This window comes from Elephantulus edwardii, unplaced genomic scaffold, assembly GCF_000299155.1.
Source record: "Elephantulus edwardii isolate Elephantulus edwardi_28Jun2011 unplaced genomic scaffold, EleEdw1.0 scaffold00169, whole genome shotgun sequence".
In the NCBI taxonomy this organism is placed as follows: Eukaryota; Metazoa; Chordata; class Mammalia; order Macroscelidea; family Macroscelididae; genus Elephantulus; species Elephantulus edwardii.
Window position 1 is genome coordinate 4,849,116 of NW_006399919.1, and position 16,054 is coordinate 4,865,169.

The 16,054-nt window shown below is 40.6% G+C and overlaps 2 pseudogenes; both read right to left on the reverse strand.

Annotated features, from left to right (window-relative positions):
- LOC102870864 overlaps positions 1 to 16,054 on the reverse strand; it is a 70,927-nt pseudogene that overhangs the window by 18,079 nt on the left and 36,794 nt on the right.
- Positions 4,583 to 5,459, reverse strand: LOC102857723 (annotated as a pseudogene).

The following is a 16,054-nucleotide window of genomic DNA, read 5'->3' on the forward strand; positions in this document are numbered from 1 at the left end:
AAACGGTATGTTGTTGTTGTTGTTGTTATGTGCCGTCGAGTCGTTTCCGACTCATAGCGACCCTATGCACAACAGCTCTAAACCCTGCTCTATCCTGCGCCAACCGCACCGCCTCTGACACACCCATCCCGATTACCCCAGTCACCGAATCAATCCATCTCATAGAGGGTCTTCCCCTCCTGCACTGTCCCTCCACCCTCCCAAGCATGATGTCCCTCTCCAAGGACCCGTCCCTCCTGGCAACATGTCCAAAGTATGTCAGACGATGCCCCAGAATCATTGCCTCCAAGGAGTAGCTGAAATGGTATATATACAAAATAACTTCCAGAAGTTCAAATGGATTTAGGCTGTGACACTGGGGATGTCATGGCTGATGTCTGATGGAACCTGACTGAAAACAAAGAATACCAAGAGAAAAGTCTATTCATGCTTAATTGACAGTGCAAAGGCATTTGACTGTGTGGATCTTAACAAATTATGGTTAACATTGAGAAGAATGGAAATCTCAAAACAATTGTACTTATGCAAAGCTCAGATCTAGCTCAAACGGATGTTGTACAATAGAGCAAAGAAGCACTAGATGGTTTACTGTGAAGAAAGGTGTATGTCTGAGTTGTATCCTCTCTTCATATCTATGTGATGTGCATGCTGAGAAAATTATTTGAGAAGCTGGACTCTGTGATGAAGAATCAAGATCATAAATACCTATCTTATGAAGATGACACAACTTTGTTGAATGTGAGGAGCACTTGTTGCACAATATCAAAGAATACAAACTTCAATATGGATTGCATCTCAATATCAAGAAATCTACAGTCCCTTGGTATCAGCAGTCAGGAGATCAGAATATGTATTGCACTGGGACAGTCTATAGCCAAAGACCTCTCCAAATTATTGAGGAAGGATGATGTGCATTTGAGGACTACGATGTGCCTGATTCAGATCATGGTCTTTTCAATCATTTGCTATGCATCTGAGAGCTGGTTGATCAATAATGATGATAGAAGAATCGATGCCTTTGAGCATTGAAAGGAATTGGAAAGGAGTACTGAATGTTCCATGGACTTCCAGAAGGACAAACAAATATCTTGGAGAAGGTGCAGCCTGAGTGCTTCTTGGAGACAAAGAAGGCAAAACTTTATTTTTCATACTTTGGACATGTTGCTAGGAGAGGCTATTCCTTGTAGAAAGACATCATGCTTGGAGAGGTGCGGGGATGGCAAAGGAGAGGAAGACCTCCAACCAGATGGATTGACATAGTGATTGGAGCAATTGGCTCAACTGTGTCAGAGACGATGAGGATGGCACAGGATAGGACAGGGTTCAGGTTTGGTGTTTACGGGGTTTCTATGTGTTGTACTCAACTTGACAGTACCTAACAACAGCAATAACATTCATAATTATATTGAATTTGAATGGAATAAATGCACTATTCAAGACAAAAAGCAACAGGATGAATAAAAAGTCATGACTCATCAATATCTTGTCTACAACAAGCACACCTTATCAGAATGACAAAGACTAAAAATCAAAAGGTAGGAAAAAATATCAAGCAAACGACAATATAAAGAGAATATGAATGATAATATTAAACTCTGATAAAAGAAACTTCAAGGCAAAATCCAAAATAGGACTCAAAGAAGAACATTATATATTGATTGAAAAGTCACTTGAACAAGAGAACGTAACTATAATTTATGTTTACTCAATAAATGACAGATACTCAAAATACATAAATCAAAATTTTACTGATCTATAAAGTCGTGCTTTAGTGTAAAAAAAAAATTTTACTGATCTGAAGAGGGAAATAGACAATTTAACAATAGTTGCAGAAGACTTCAACATATTATTTTCTATGAAGGACAGAATAATTAGCGATAAACTCAACAAAGAAAGAAACATTTAAAAAAAAACAGAACTAAGAAATATAGTTGACCACCTTGACTTTATGATCACATATAGAATACTACACCAAGCAAGAGTTCAATTTACATTCTACTCCAGTGCACATGGAACATTTTCTAGAACAGACCTTATGCTAGATCACAAAGCAAGCCTCAATAAATTTTAAAACACCAAAACCCTATATAAAATAAAAAACCGACAACAGCAAGATTAAGGAGAAAACAAAATCAAACACATACAAATGAAGTGACACTTTGCTTGAAAAGAGGAGGGGGAAAAAGAAATAAAAAAATTCTGGAAACAAAGGAGGATCAAAAGAAAATATCCCAAAATATTGGGCATACAGCTACAGCAGTACTCAGAAGTCAATTTAGAGCAACAAATACAAACAAAAAGAAAGAAATAAATAAAAAGAAAAGAGAAAGAACCAGAATCATCAACATCTTAACGTCTCCAACAACTGGAAGAACATCAAGATTTACAGTTTACAGAGAAAAGGAAGTAATAAAACTTAAGAGTAGAAATAGGTGGAAGAGAAAAGAGAAAAACGACAGAAAGAATCAACAAGACTAGAAGCTGGTTCCTTGAGATATTAATGAAATAGACAAATTTAACAAGGAAAGAGGAGACACAGCAAAAAAATGTGACAAGAGAACGTAGTGTAGGTTGGCATATAAAGTCCTTTGTGTTATTACATACATGTTTAGGATGGAGGGGGAGGAGTTACAATGTCTACAATTTACTTTTAATTGGTTCAGAGAAAAAAAAATACATGGGGAAAAAGTGACAACGTGTGTATGAATATTCAGGACATCCTTTTTCAAAAAAATTGAGGAAAAAATTAAAAGCAAGTATAAGAGGTTTACAGCCCATGTGCAGCTGGCGGGCAGAAGCACCATGTACACGGCCTGAGTGTACTCTTGTAGTCTGTTTTGAAAATTATCTTCAGCAGAATTTCGCTTGCAGAGGAAGAGGAAAGATGGCTGACCCAAACGTCTCACAGAGCTTGCCACCTCATGGCCTGCCTTCAGATAACCTTGATTTGAGTCCTTATTCTACTGTCTTTGTTACTTTTTCACCCTTGAGAGTGTCTGTTCACCACTCTGGAAGCCCCTTCTCCATTTATGTACCTACTTAAAGTTACAGTTAGATCACTTGGTGGAGAGGAAGGGGGCAGTGATGATGGTGCTGGAGTCAGAAGTGTGGTTTCTGGACATAGTCCTGGTCTGGTCCCCAATAGGGTGAAAGGTCTGAACCTCAGAAGAGCTTTGTGGGGGTGGGATGGGGGGGTGGGAAGAGCAACCTGGCCCCTGGGGAGAGCCACCAGGCCCCTGGAGAAAGCTACCTAGTGTGTATGAGGAACTTTATCTAAGCCCTTTTCCTCCATCTCCTCCTCCAGTGCACCTGTGAGTAACACCTCCAAAGCCCTTTTCTTTGAAACTTACAACCTTGTTCTCTCTAGGTTTGTTCCTTTTCCTACAGGTAACCTGAACATTGAGTTTTCCTGAGCCATGGGCCTGGTTCCAGAGACAAAAGGGAAATATAACTTCCAGCTAAGGAAGCAAAGGTGGATGGAGCCTCAAAGTTCAGTCAGACACTCCCACTGACTCACCCAGGCAAACACCCTGCATCATGAATATATCTTCTAACTGAACAAGAAGGCATAAGCTTTAACTCAAGACTATCAGTAAAGTGTTAAAGTGGAAACCCCCTCCCATTTCATCTCAATACTCCTGTTCAGTATGATGCAGCCAGAGAGTCTGCACCCCTATTCCCAAAGGGGAACCCACAAATCTCTTTGTAAAAAAATAAAAATTGATCACCACTGGACTATGCCCATTATTGCCCTGTCTTTTCTGGTCCCTGCTAGATCTTTCCCATTTTCTTTATCCACTCCCTCCATCCACTAAATTTTGCAACCCTGTGATTTCATCCCTACCCATCTTTACCATTCTGCTCTGACTTCTTACCCCCTTGAATCCTCTTACATGATTTTTCAATTGAAAAAAAAATTTACAAAAATATTATGTACTTATTGTTGTTGTGTACCATCTAGCCTGAACCAACCCATGATTGACATTCTGGTGGATTTTCAGAGGCAGTTAATTGCAAGGCAGAAGATTGTCCATGCAGCTGGTAGACTTGAACTGCATGCCTTTGGAATTGCAGCTTCTTGCCAGTAAGTCACCAGAGCTCTGTTTATTTACTAGGTAGCATGAAATTAGTGTGAGAAATGTATTTCATTTACTCACAAACATTTATTGAATGTTCCTGGCAGACAGCTAAATGGATAATTACACACTTGGTGTAGGTTACATGTATTGAACCTGAATTTTGGCTGGATCACTTCCTTCCCAGCTAGGATATGTGGTCAATTTAATTGCAATAACTGACTTGATTAAAAGGAGTTGCTGTGGTTCTCACCATGTAATGACAGCTGTGGCTGTGAAAATGAACCGTGGACAGGTCAGCTTCACCTCCTATTCCAATCAGATAGCAATTCACTTCATCCCCAACTTGGACTGTCAGGCTTTGATTGTTTCCAAACATTCTTCCATTAATTGCTGTGGGAACATTGCTGATTATATTCAACAAGGATTTGAAATCATGTGGAAGTTGTTAGCATTTCTTTTTTTCCCCCTTTAAACATTATTTAATTAAGTTTTCTGCAAGTAATCTAGAACACCAATTTGTGAGGATAAACCCCATTGATGAGGGAGAATGAAGAACGCAGGTAGCTTTTGAGCTAAGGAACAGCTCTGATTTGGCGTAAAATGTGGGAGTCCATAGTTTTCTGATCAACCTTGCACTGCTCTGTAATCTTGTATTTCTCCTTCTCTGTGTTGAAGGTCTCACCCTCCTGATGGTGTGGCTTCCGCAGCTGCTTCTTCTTAAAGTAAGCATCAGTGAGATGCTTTGGAATTTTGACGCCACTGATGTCAACTTTAGTGGAGGTGGCAATAGCAAATTTCTGGTGTGTTCTCCTTAGAGGAACTCGATTGAGGGTCAGAGGCCCAGTCACAAGGAGCAAGCCACTATCCAGCTGTTTCAGGAAAACCACTCTCTTGCCCCTGAGGGGCCCTGTGAGGATTATCAGAATGGTCCCAGGTGTGATTCTAGAGCGCAGCCTCCTCACGTGCTGACTGAAGCCTTCTTGCAGTGGCCCAAGCAGCTTCGGAGACACGTCTTCAGTAGGGTACTACTACCTGGGCTTTTTGCAAAGTTTCACCACTCAGGTACCACCATTCTTGTCACCACCTACTGGTTTTGTGACAGTAGCATGAACCTTCTTCTGCTTCTTTTCAACCCTGGACTTGGTGGCCAAATACTTCCTTTTGTACATGGCCTTCCTGGAATACAAGGCCGACTGGGAATACCTGCTGATTCCCCGGACTAGGACAGGATTGCGACTGTAGTGGGGTTCCCCCTTCTTGGGTGTTTTGTCTGTGCCCTTGTGCTTGTCTTTTTTAGCTTAGCCAAGAGCATCTGCCTTCTTGGCTTCAGGTTTGGCCTCAGGCTTCTTCTCCTTGGGGGTCTGGTTTTTCACCCGCCATCTTGCAAGAAGGAGGAGGGGGAAAAGGCGTGCAAGTTGTTAACATTTCTTAATGTCTTATAAAACATTTCGTGGGTATTTTTAGAGGTAATACGGATTTTAAGAAGAGACTGAGGAGATGACAAACATGATCCATCCGTCTATTCATTCTTTTTTGTTGTCTGGTGCTGTAGAGTTGGTCATGACTCTCAGGGACCCTGTGAACAACTTTCCTCATTCCTGGGCCAGCCTCGTAATCTCTGCCACACTGAAGCTAATTTTTGCAGTCCCTGTGTTAATCCATCTTTTTGAGGATCTACCTCTCTTTCTCTGACTTTGTCTTTTCCAGCATGCTGCCCTTTTTAAAAGACTCGACCCTCCTGACTGCATGCCCAAAATATGAGAGACACAATTTCAGCATCCTTGCCTGTAAAAGAACACCCTGGTTATACTTCCTTCACGACAGATCTGTACTTAATTCTAGAAAGGGTTTCCTCAAGGAAAATAAGGTATGGACTGTGCTTTATCGTACTCTAGTTTGACTTCAATATTTCACAGCTAAGCATTCTTCAATTAATGGTGGGAATATTGGGATTTTAAATATGTTTCTAAAATATTACTAGAGACCTAGAATATCAAGAGTGTATGTTTGTGATTTGTTGGGCTAAAAATGTCATTTTACCTGAGTTAATAACCCTTTTAAGGAAGAGACCTGAGGTCTCTTGTTTCTCTTCCGAGAGTAACAGGAAGAGAATGATAAAATGTTAATAATGTATGTATAATCTTTTTTCTGCTTTATATTACTCTTTAACAGCCATAATGTGTATCAATACAATGTAAAAGCATATATTCTATGGAGATGTAGGCTTGGATCTTTCTGCTATTGGAAATGTGTAATAAACAGCTGGGAATCACTTCCCTGGGATATTGTATCCCAACTTTAATGTGTCCTGGAAGCCTTATTAAAATGTAGATTCTGATTTGGTAGATCTGGGGGAGGCTGACTTTCCACATTTCTGAGAAGTTCTCAAGTAGTGTTGTTACCACTAGTCCCTACATTGAACAACTGGAGCTGGGATGACTGCCAGCCTCATTCCTATCATACCCATCTGTTCCTGTTATCCCTTAGGTCAATGACCTTGGTGTCTCTGGCACAGTGGTTCTTATCCATAGTGAACTTTGTCCCTCAGGAAGCGTTTGGCAATGCCCGGAAACATTTTTCATTTCACTTGTTTCTGGGGAAACATAACTGGTGTTTTGTGGATAAGTTGGAAGCAGAAGTGGCATCCACTTCCTAAACAACATGTCTCTGGAAACTATGAACTTTGATAAATGTCGATAGTTATAGAAAGACTTCAGGCCTTTTGTTCATAGGGTCGCTATGAGTCATACTAGACTCGAAGACAACACTGCTCAACATCCTACAACACATAACACAGTCTTCCATAACCAAAAATGATCTCAATAGTGCCAAGATGGGAGAAAAAAAACAACAAGCCTTTTCCAGAACAAGCCTACATTCTTTTTTTTTAAGCTTACATTCTTAATAGCATATCTGAGGCCTTCTGTTCACCCTTTCTTTCAGGTGCTGTGTGACTTAGCTCATATTTTCCATTTTTTGGAATGTCCTTCCTCCTCTCCTAGTCAGCTGACTGATTCTCTTTCCCTTCCTGAAGGCTTTCTTGACTGTCCCAAAGATATTTAAAACCTGTTTCTATCTCTATTCCTGTGGCTGTCTGCCCTGCTTTGCGTTGTGGCAATGGAAAAGTTTGCTGTCCACTGGTCCGCGAGCCACCTGAGGGAGGACGCCTGATTTCAAGGGCTGTGGGTCTCTTCAGAATCCATGATAGTGCACTGAGTCCTCTCTGAGCTCATTCAAAGCTAGGGCTAGAATGTTGTTGTACGTACCATCGAGTTAGAACTGACCCATAGCTGACCCTCCAGCAGGCTTTCAGAGGCAATAACACAAGAGAGGAGATTGCCCATCTTTCTCCTTAGGAGCAGCTGGTGGATTTGAACTACATACTTTTGCATTGATAGCACAATTCACTGCCACCAAGCCACTAGAGCTCAGCTAAGAGTAGAATGGGTATCATCTTTGATTTAATTTTAATTAACATGCATTCCCTGTAGACATGCACAGAGTGCTGGAAATGGCTGCAATTGATTCCCTTTCTTAAGGATTCCTTACTGATCTAAGATGCCTTGGTGGTGCAGTGTATTAATCATTGGGCTCTAGTCACTCTGCTTTGGTAACAATGTACAGCCTCTGATGTGTGGAGGAGTAATTCCACTCTGTCCTGCTGGGTGGCTATGAGTTAGAACTGGCTGAATGGCCATGGAGTCTTAATGATCATGTCTCTGAGCTTCTTGACATGAAAAAAAATTGGAACTATAAATCTGATTGGGTGAGATTCAGATTGAATGAGATTGCTTATGTGCTCTGTATTTAACAAATTAGCTGGTCACAAGATGATAATCAACTGAAACACAATATATAAACGAAACACAAGGCACACAAATTTTGTATGAATCTCAATATAAAATAAATAAAAGAAAAAAAAATTGGCCTGATAAGAAGAGCACAGAATTGTAAAAGCGTTATGTTGTGAAGATCTCAGGTCTCAGCAATGGGGAAAGGTGAACATGCTCCCTCATTTTGCCATAAAACTCACTTCTCCCTGCCTTTGCTTTGTAAAATACTTAGGCAGGAAAAGCATGCCTGGGGTCTCCCAAAAATGCTAGCTGCTCTGCCTGTATTTTTGTCTTCTGCACAGCTTTGGAAGGCACTGAGGACTGCCAGGCTGCTGAAGCCACTGTTCAGCAGTCTAGGGGCCAAATTCAACCTGTGGCATATTTCCCTATGACCCACATGGGCTAGGAATGCTTCTTAAATGCCTGAAAACAAGCAAACAGAAAACAAAAGAGTAATACTATTCTGTCACATGAAAGTTGTAAGAAATACAAATGTCTGTCTATAAATGAGTCTTACTTGCTCACAGCCACATGCCTTTGCTTGTACACAGCTGCTTTTGTGCATCTGTGGCACAGGGAAGCAAGGTCTGTGACAGAGAAGGCAAAGCTTGCAAGCCTAAAATTGTTATTTATCTTGTTCCTTATGGAAAATACTTGTCGACCCCTGGCCTTGGCAATCCAAACTACAGCTACATGTGACTGTATTCTGTGACCTGGGATGAGCTTGACGAACTTGATGTGTGGTTAGTTCCATTTGTATGCCACATTCTGAGTGGGGATAGCTGGTGAGCGAATTAGGAGACATGACTGTGTGTTTGGTTGCTGAGGTTGAAGTCGTCATTTTTTCCTGTCAATGTTGTTTGGATTGGAAGAACAGGTCTTGATGTTCTCGTCAAAGTACCAGGATCTGTTCTCATTAAAAATTATGAAGAGAACACGGTGAACTATGTCACGTTTGGTGTTTTTGTGACATAAGAGGACTGTTGAGATCCTGAAAGAGCAAAGCATGATGGTTAACTATATTCATGCTTAAAAATAGCCACTGGACAGGAAAAGGAGAGTAATCAAGTTTTAGTTTTAGTAAGGTAGGGTGGCGTTTTTATAATAATTTATTTACAAAATTAGAATACACTGGTTTTGAGAACAGATTCTTCCAGTTTCTCTCACGCCCCCACCCATAAAATTGTACAACCCCACTATTAATCCCCCATTCCCCTATACATCCTTCAACCCTCTGTTTATACCCTCACCTAACCCCCTTGGATCCTTATACACATTCTATAATAATGGTTTTATACAGTATTTATCCTTGTGAGACTGAGTTAGTTCACTCAGCATAATACTCTCCAGCCCCTCCCAAGTTAGGTAGTGGTTTATAAAATCATTGCTCCTACGTACTGTGTAGTATCCAGTTGTGTGAATGTATCATAATTTCTCAATCCATTTGTTTTGGGTTGGACATCTGGGCTATTTCCATATTCTTGTGATGGTGAATAATGCTGCTATGAACACTGATGTCCAAATCTCCGTTTGTGTCAATGACGATAGTTATAGAAAGGCTTCAGGCCTTTTTGTTCATAGGGTCGCTATGAGTCATGCTTGACTCAAAGGCAATCAACAACAAGAAAAACGACATATTCCAAGTAGTGGAATAGCTGTCATATGGCAGAGCGGCATTTTTAATGACTGGGGTGCTAAGGTTGAAAAGAAGTAAGAGAATATGTGGAATGCTAAAGCTTTGATTTGAAGCAAAACTGTGTTCTCATGGTAGCTTGATGGTAAGGAGTTGTGCAGTCAACCCCAAAGCACGAGGCTGGAATCCAGCAGCAGCTCTGTGGGAGATGGGTAATCTCCTGTGAGTGACTAGCCTCTGAAAACTCGCTGGAGGTTCAGCTATGAGTGAGTTCTGACTAGACAGTGTTGTACAGAACAACATTAGAGCTGAAGTCGAAGGGGGGAAAACACATTCCTGAATGGGATTTTAGACACATTCTTAAACGGATTTAGTGGTATTTAAAGATTTTTAATTAAGATGTTAAACTTTGATTTTAGTGAAAATGTCCAGGCATTGGAGTGGCTTGGCAGAGAATTTGAAATCACTGGGCATTTACCTGTATGCTCTGCCCGCACACTACCTTTCAGCCAAGGATATTGGCTTGTTTATGGTCATTTTATTTTTGAGGACTCAAGTGTTTTGGGTTTTATTCCAAAGAAAGAATTGGCGAAGATAAATAAACTTAAGGAGGAAAACTTTTTTGTTTTAAACTTGAACTTCACAACTGAGAGCTTTTCAAATAAATATATAGAATATATCTTTCTCTATTTACCATTAATTATAACATCTCCTCCCCCCCACCAGAGGCTCTAACTTGCACAGGAGATTGCCAGTTTTCTTCCCACAAAGCAGTTGGAAGATTTGAACTGCTTATCTTTGGGTTGACAGTGCAATTCCTTACCCACTAGGCCCCTAGAGCTCTCTAATCATAGCATTTTTAAACTCTATATTTCTGAAAATTTAATTTTATTTATTGGAACAAAGAATGGAAGATTAATATATAGCTAGATAGGGTTTTTTAAATTCACAATGACACTTTAAGAAATATTATAAGTAACCATGATACAATAATTTACATTGTTTTAAAAATGAAAACTTGAATATTAACTTGATTAAATGTAGAGGTTAGGTGACTTGATAGAATAGCACTAAGACATCATGGCTCCTAAGAGTCCTTCTCCTGGAAAGCTGTTTGCACTAACCCCATTGGATGCTGAACTCTTTTTTTTTAAAAATTTTATTATATTTTGTGTGTGTACCGTCAAATCGGGTCTGACTGGTACTGGAGGAGATTGCCCCTCCTTCTCCAGCATAGCATCTGGTGGATTTGAACTTTGTGCCTCTGGGATTGCAGACGCTAAACTCTACAGAAGAGTTCTTTTATCCTCCTTTCAAATAATCTTGTACTATCTACTTCTAGATAATCCAATATGGATTGAGGTTCAATATCAAGAAGACAAAGATTCTCCCCACTGGACCAATTGGCAGCATCAGGATAGATGGTGAAGAGATTGAGATTGTTCACAGCTTTAGTTTGCTTGGCTCCACAGTCAACACTCTTGGCACCAGCAGCCAGGAAATTAAAAGACGCATTGCAATGGGAAAGTCTGCTGTTAGGAACCGCTCCAAAGTACTGAAGAGCAATGGTGTCTTTCTGGACACTAAGGTGTGTCTGATACAGGCCATGGTCTTTGCAATCATTTGTTATGCATCAGAGAGTTGGACAGTGACTAAGGAGGATAGAAGGAGAATTGATGCCTTTGAGCTGTGGTGCTGAAGAAGAGTATTAAGAGTACCATGGACTGCTAGGAAAACAAACAGATTCGTCCTGGAAAGGGTTAAACCGGGTGGCTCCTTGGAGGCAAGGATTCTGAGGCTCCGTCTAACATACTTTGGACATGTTGTAAGGAGGAACCAGTCCTTGTAGAGGGACATCATGCTTGAGACGGTGGAGGGACAGTGCAGGAGGGGAAGGCCCTCTATGAGGTGGATTGATTCGGTGACTGGGGCAATCGGGATGGGAGTGTCAGAGACAGTGTGATTGGCACAGGATAGAGCAGAGTTTAGGGTTGTTGTACATAGGGTCACTATGAGTCACAAGCAACTCAGAGGCACATAACAACAACAACAACAACATCTACTTCTAGACTCTTCAGTTAAGTTTTTCTTCCCTTCACATCTTCTACAATCTTTCTCCTTCAGTAACCAACTTCATCTCCAGCCTTCTCCTCCTCCTTTATTTATTTTATTTTACCTTATTACTTTTGTGTGTGTACCATCAAATCAGATCTGACTGGTACAGGAGGAGATAGTCCCTCCTTCTCCAGCCGAGCATCTGGCAGATTCGAACTGTGTGCCTCTGAGATTGCAGTGCAGCTTCTTGCCACTAGGCCACCAGAGCTCCCTAAGCCTCCTCCTTCTACATCTCTCAACAACCTGCTTAGTAGTAACTACACTTCTGGCACAGCAGAGCAGCCATGGATGGCTGAGGAACCACTTTGCTTAAGCCCACATCCACTGAGTAAAGCAGGAGTATGCATAAAGATTCTGTTCTTCTATCCCAACTCAGGAACTCTTACCTGTGAGAGTCATTCTATCTTTATAGCTTTTTGGAGGGTTGGCTGAGACTACCACTGAAGCTGCAATCTTGCTTTTCTCCCCTTCCTTTCAATAGCCATTGATTCCAAGAACATTACCATATAAACCTTTTGCACAGGAATCTTTATTCCAGAGTCTGCTATCTGACCATCTCTACTTAAAAGTATTAATTCTTTTTTGAGCTGACTGGGTCGACTGTCAAGCCATAGAGTCAGAAGGCCAAAGAAGTACTCCTGACATGTGACGCTCGTTCCTTCTCTCTGAAGCTTTGACACTCTCCACTCCCTTCTTTCAGGCACTGTGTCTTATACTCGGGTCCTTCCTAAACACTTTCTTGGAGAGTTGAACGCAACATAAGGTTATCTGACAGCTGGACAGGTGTGAAAGTGGGGTGGGAGCAACTAAGGGGAGAGCTGATATGGACTGAGGAGGCAGGTCCTGAAGACCCAATGTCCAGTGCACAGTTTTGTCCATGGTCTAGATTCTAGAGCAAACTTATTTTACAAAAGGATCTTTCCTTTTTTTCTCCAGGCCTTTCTCACTAATCCACCAGTTGTTCTTATTCTGAATTTCACTCACATTTAAGAGAATAATTGCACTCTAGTCCTGAACAAAAATGCATGACTTTTCCCAAAGTAGCTACTTGGTTGTGTTGGAACATCAATGGAATAATTTGTTTTCATTCCATGAGAATGGATATAATATGATCTTGAGGCATTTTTTATAAAATTTTAGCTGACAGAAATTTATTTTCTTACAGTTTGTTGTCGTTGTTATTGTTATGTGCCATCAAGAAACTTATGACTCATAGTGACCCTATGTACAACAGCCCTAAACCCTGCTCTATCCTGTGGCAATCCGACATGCCTATCTCCATTACCCCAGTAATGAAATCAATCCATATTATTGAGGATCTTCCTCTCTTGTGCTGTCCCTCCCTCTCCCAAGCATGACGTCCCTCTCCAAGAACTGATCTTGCTTTGCAACATGTCCAAAGTATGTCAGATGACGCTTAAGAATTCTTACCTCCAAAGAGCAGCCAGGCTTCATCCTTTCCAGGATGTACTTGTTTGTTCTCCTAGCAATCCTGGTATATTCAGTACTTTTTTTCAGTACCAAAGCTCAAAGGCATCAATTCTCCTTCTATCATCCTTAGTCATTGTCTAGTTCTCTGATGCATAGCAAGTAATTGCAAAGAGCATGGCCTGTATTAGGAGCACCTTAGTCTCCAGACTGACATCATTGCTTCTCAATATCTTGGAGAGGTCTCTGACAGCAGACTTTCTCAATGTAATTCATCTTTTAATTTCCTGGCTGCTGGTACCAAGAGTGTTGATTGTAGAGCCAAGCAAACGGAAACTGTCAACAATCTTAATCTCTTCATCATCCATCATGATGCTGCCAATCGGCCGACTGGTGACAATTTTTGTTTTCTTGATGTTGAGCTTCAATCCATATTGAAGGCTACAGTCCTTGATCCTCCGCAGCAAGCACTTCAGGTCCTCCTCAGTTTCAGCAAGAAGGGTTGTGTCATTTTCATAACACAAATTGTTGATGAATCTTTCTCCAATCCTGATGCCACACTTCTCCTCATAGAGCCCAGCCTCCCCGATAATCTGTTCTGCATATAAATTGAAAAGATATGGAGATAGGACACATCCTTGATGCACACCCTTCCCAATTTTGAACCATACAGTGTTTCCTTGCTCTGCTCTGATGACTGCCTCCTGGTCCAAGTATAAGTTTTGCATAGGCACAATTAAGTGTTATGGGATTACTATTCTTCTCAAAGTCAGCCACAGTTTATTGTGATCCACACAGTCAAATGTCTTTGCATAGTCAATGAAACACAGATAGATGTTCCTCCGGTACTCTCTGCTTTCAGCCAAGATCCATTTGACATTATATATAATATCCGTAGTGCCACAGTCTCTTCTAAATCCAGCCTGCACTTCAGCCAGTTCTCTGTTAATGTGCTGTTCCAGTCACTTTTGGATCATCTTCAGCAGATTCTTGCTTGCATGTGATATCAATGATACTATTTGATAATTTCAACACTCTGTTAGATCACCTTTCTTTGGAATGGGAACAAATATAGATCTCTTCCAGTCAGTTGTCCTCTAGATTTCTTGGCACAACTTGATGAGCACATCCAGGGCAGCATCTGTTTGTTGAGATATATCAATCAGTATGCCATCTTACACTTTAGGAGAGTAAAATTCCAAATCCAGGGATGTTGACTTTTTCTCTTTGTTGGTTTGGGAGGAATGTCCATGACTCCTGCGTCTGCATGTTTGATAATACTTAGAGATTTCCACTGTCTTGGTTTTCTCTGTGCCAACGAACTTCCTCACCCAGGGCCTGAGTCCCAGAGCTTGTGCTCCCCTCCTGGCCATCCTTTCTTGTGCATTGAGAGTTCACTCCTCTCAGCTCTCTGAGGCTTTAGTTTTAAGTACAACTTGGACTATTTGACCAGGTTTGAAAAACATCATGGGACCTAGGGATAAACAAAAGTAAAACGTGCAGATAATTGTGCTTATTTCATGAACACTGCGTTGGAACAGATGAGGGAGAGGGGAACTGAAAGGAACATATACATTATACATATGACAACAATCTTGAACAAGAGGTGAATTGTGGACTTGGGGAGGGGAAAACGAGAGGGAGGGAGGGAAATGTGCAACACTGAATGAATGGAAACCCATCCCTTCTATAAACCTTGTTACAATCACAATAAAAAAGAATTTTAAAAAAATAAAAATGTAACATTATAAGTAAGCCATGTGCTCCCTCAATTATTTATAGTGACATATTCTTTTTACTTAACCGGTAACTTTTTATTTAACTTGTAATATAAACACAAATATATTTGACAAGTGGGTTGTTTATGGAAGAAATTATAGGGTAGCACAATTTGATGGGTAGAGGCAGTAGAGTAAAGGAAATGGGTAAGATTTGGCAGGGATATGGAAAGAAAGGGTAATGGTGGGTATAGTCCAACAGTGATTAAGTTTATAAAACATCATAAATGGGAATGATTGTATGAAATACAATGTGAATGAAGGATAGTCTGAAACACAATGCACATCAACTTTGTAAGCAAACCAATAAAAACAAAAAAAATATTTAAAAAGCTCAAGTAGGCCATCGTTGATTTTTGAAGCTTAAGTCTTCACCAGAAAAGATTCAAATAATTTAATTTTTAAATAAGCTCCATCTCTGAACAGTTTGCTCTGATGAACATTAGTTAATGTCTAGAAAAACACAGTGCTGTGTGTTTAGAAATGGAGCTGTGTGCTTTCCTTCTTTATCAGCTTTGTCCATTAAACATTTTAGCTCTTTCTCCTTCATTTTAGCGGAAGAGTGGGAAGGCCCGTTTCCTGACCAATGGGAATTCTTCCTCTCAGAGACTAAACATTGATTCATTCCCTTTCTTCCCTTCTGTCCATGCTAAGAACTGCAAGTATAAATAATGTTTCTTTTAAAATTCTCTTCCTTTGACAACAATGGTTGATTTGGGTGTCAATTTAATCTATGCCCAAATCTTTTCCAAGCAAGCAATTGAGATGTATGTATTCATTTCTCCTGCCCAAATAAATCAAATTACTGTTCTAGAAAAAAAAAATTATCTTCCTGGTATGTTGTTCTTGTGTTGTTATGTGCCATCAAGTCACTTGCGATTCATAGCGACCCTATGTATAAGAGCTCTAAATGCAGTTCTGTCCTGTGCCAACCTAGCCACCTCAAACACACTTATTCCCACCACTCAACTCACAGAATCGATCCATCTCATTGAGGGTCTTCTTCTCCTACGCTGTCCCTCCATTCTGCAAAACATGTTGTCCCTCTCCAAGGTCCAGTCCCTCCTTGCAACATGCCCAAAGTATGTCAGACGAAGCTTCAGAATCCTTGCCTCCAAGGAGCCACCCGGTTTAACCCTTTCCAGGACGAATCTGTTTGTTTTCCTAGCAGTCCATGGTACTCTCAAT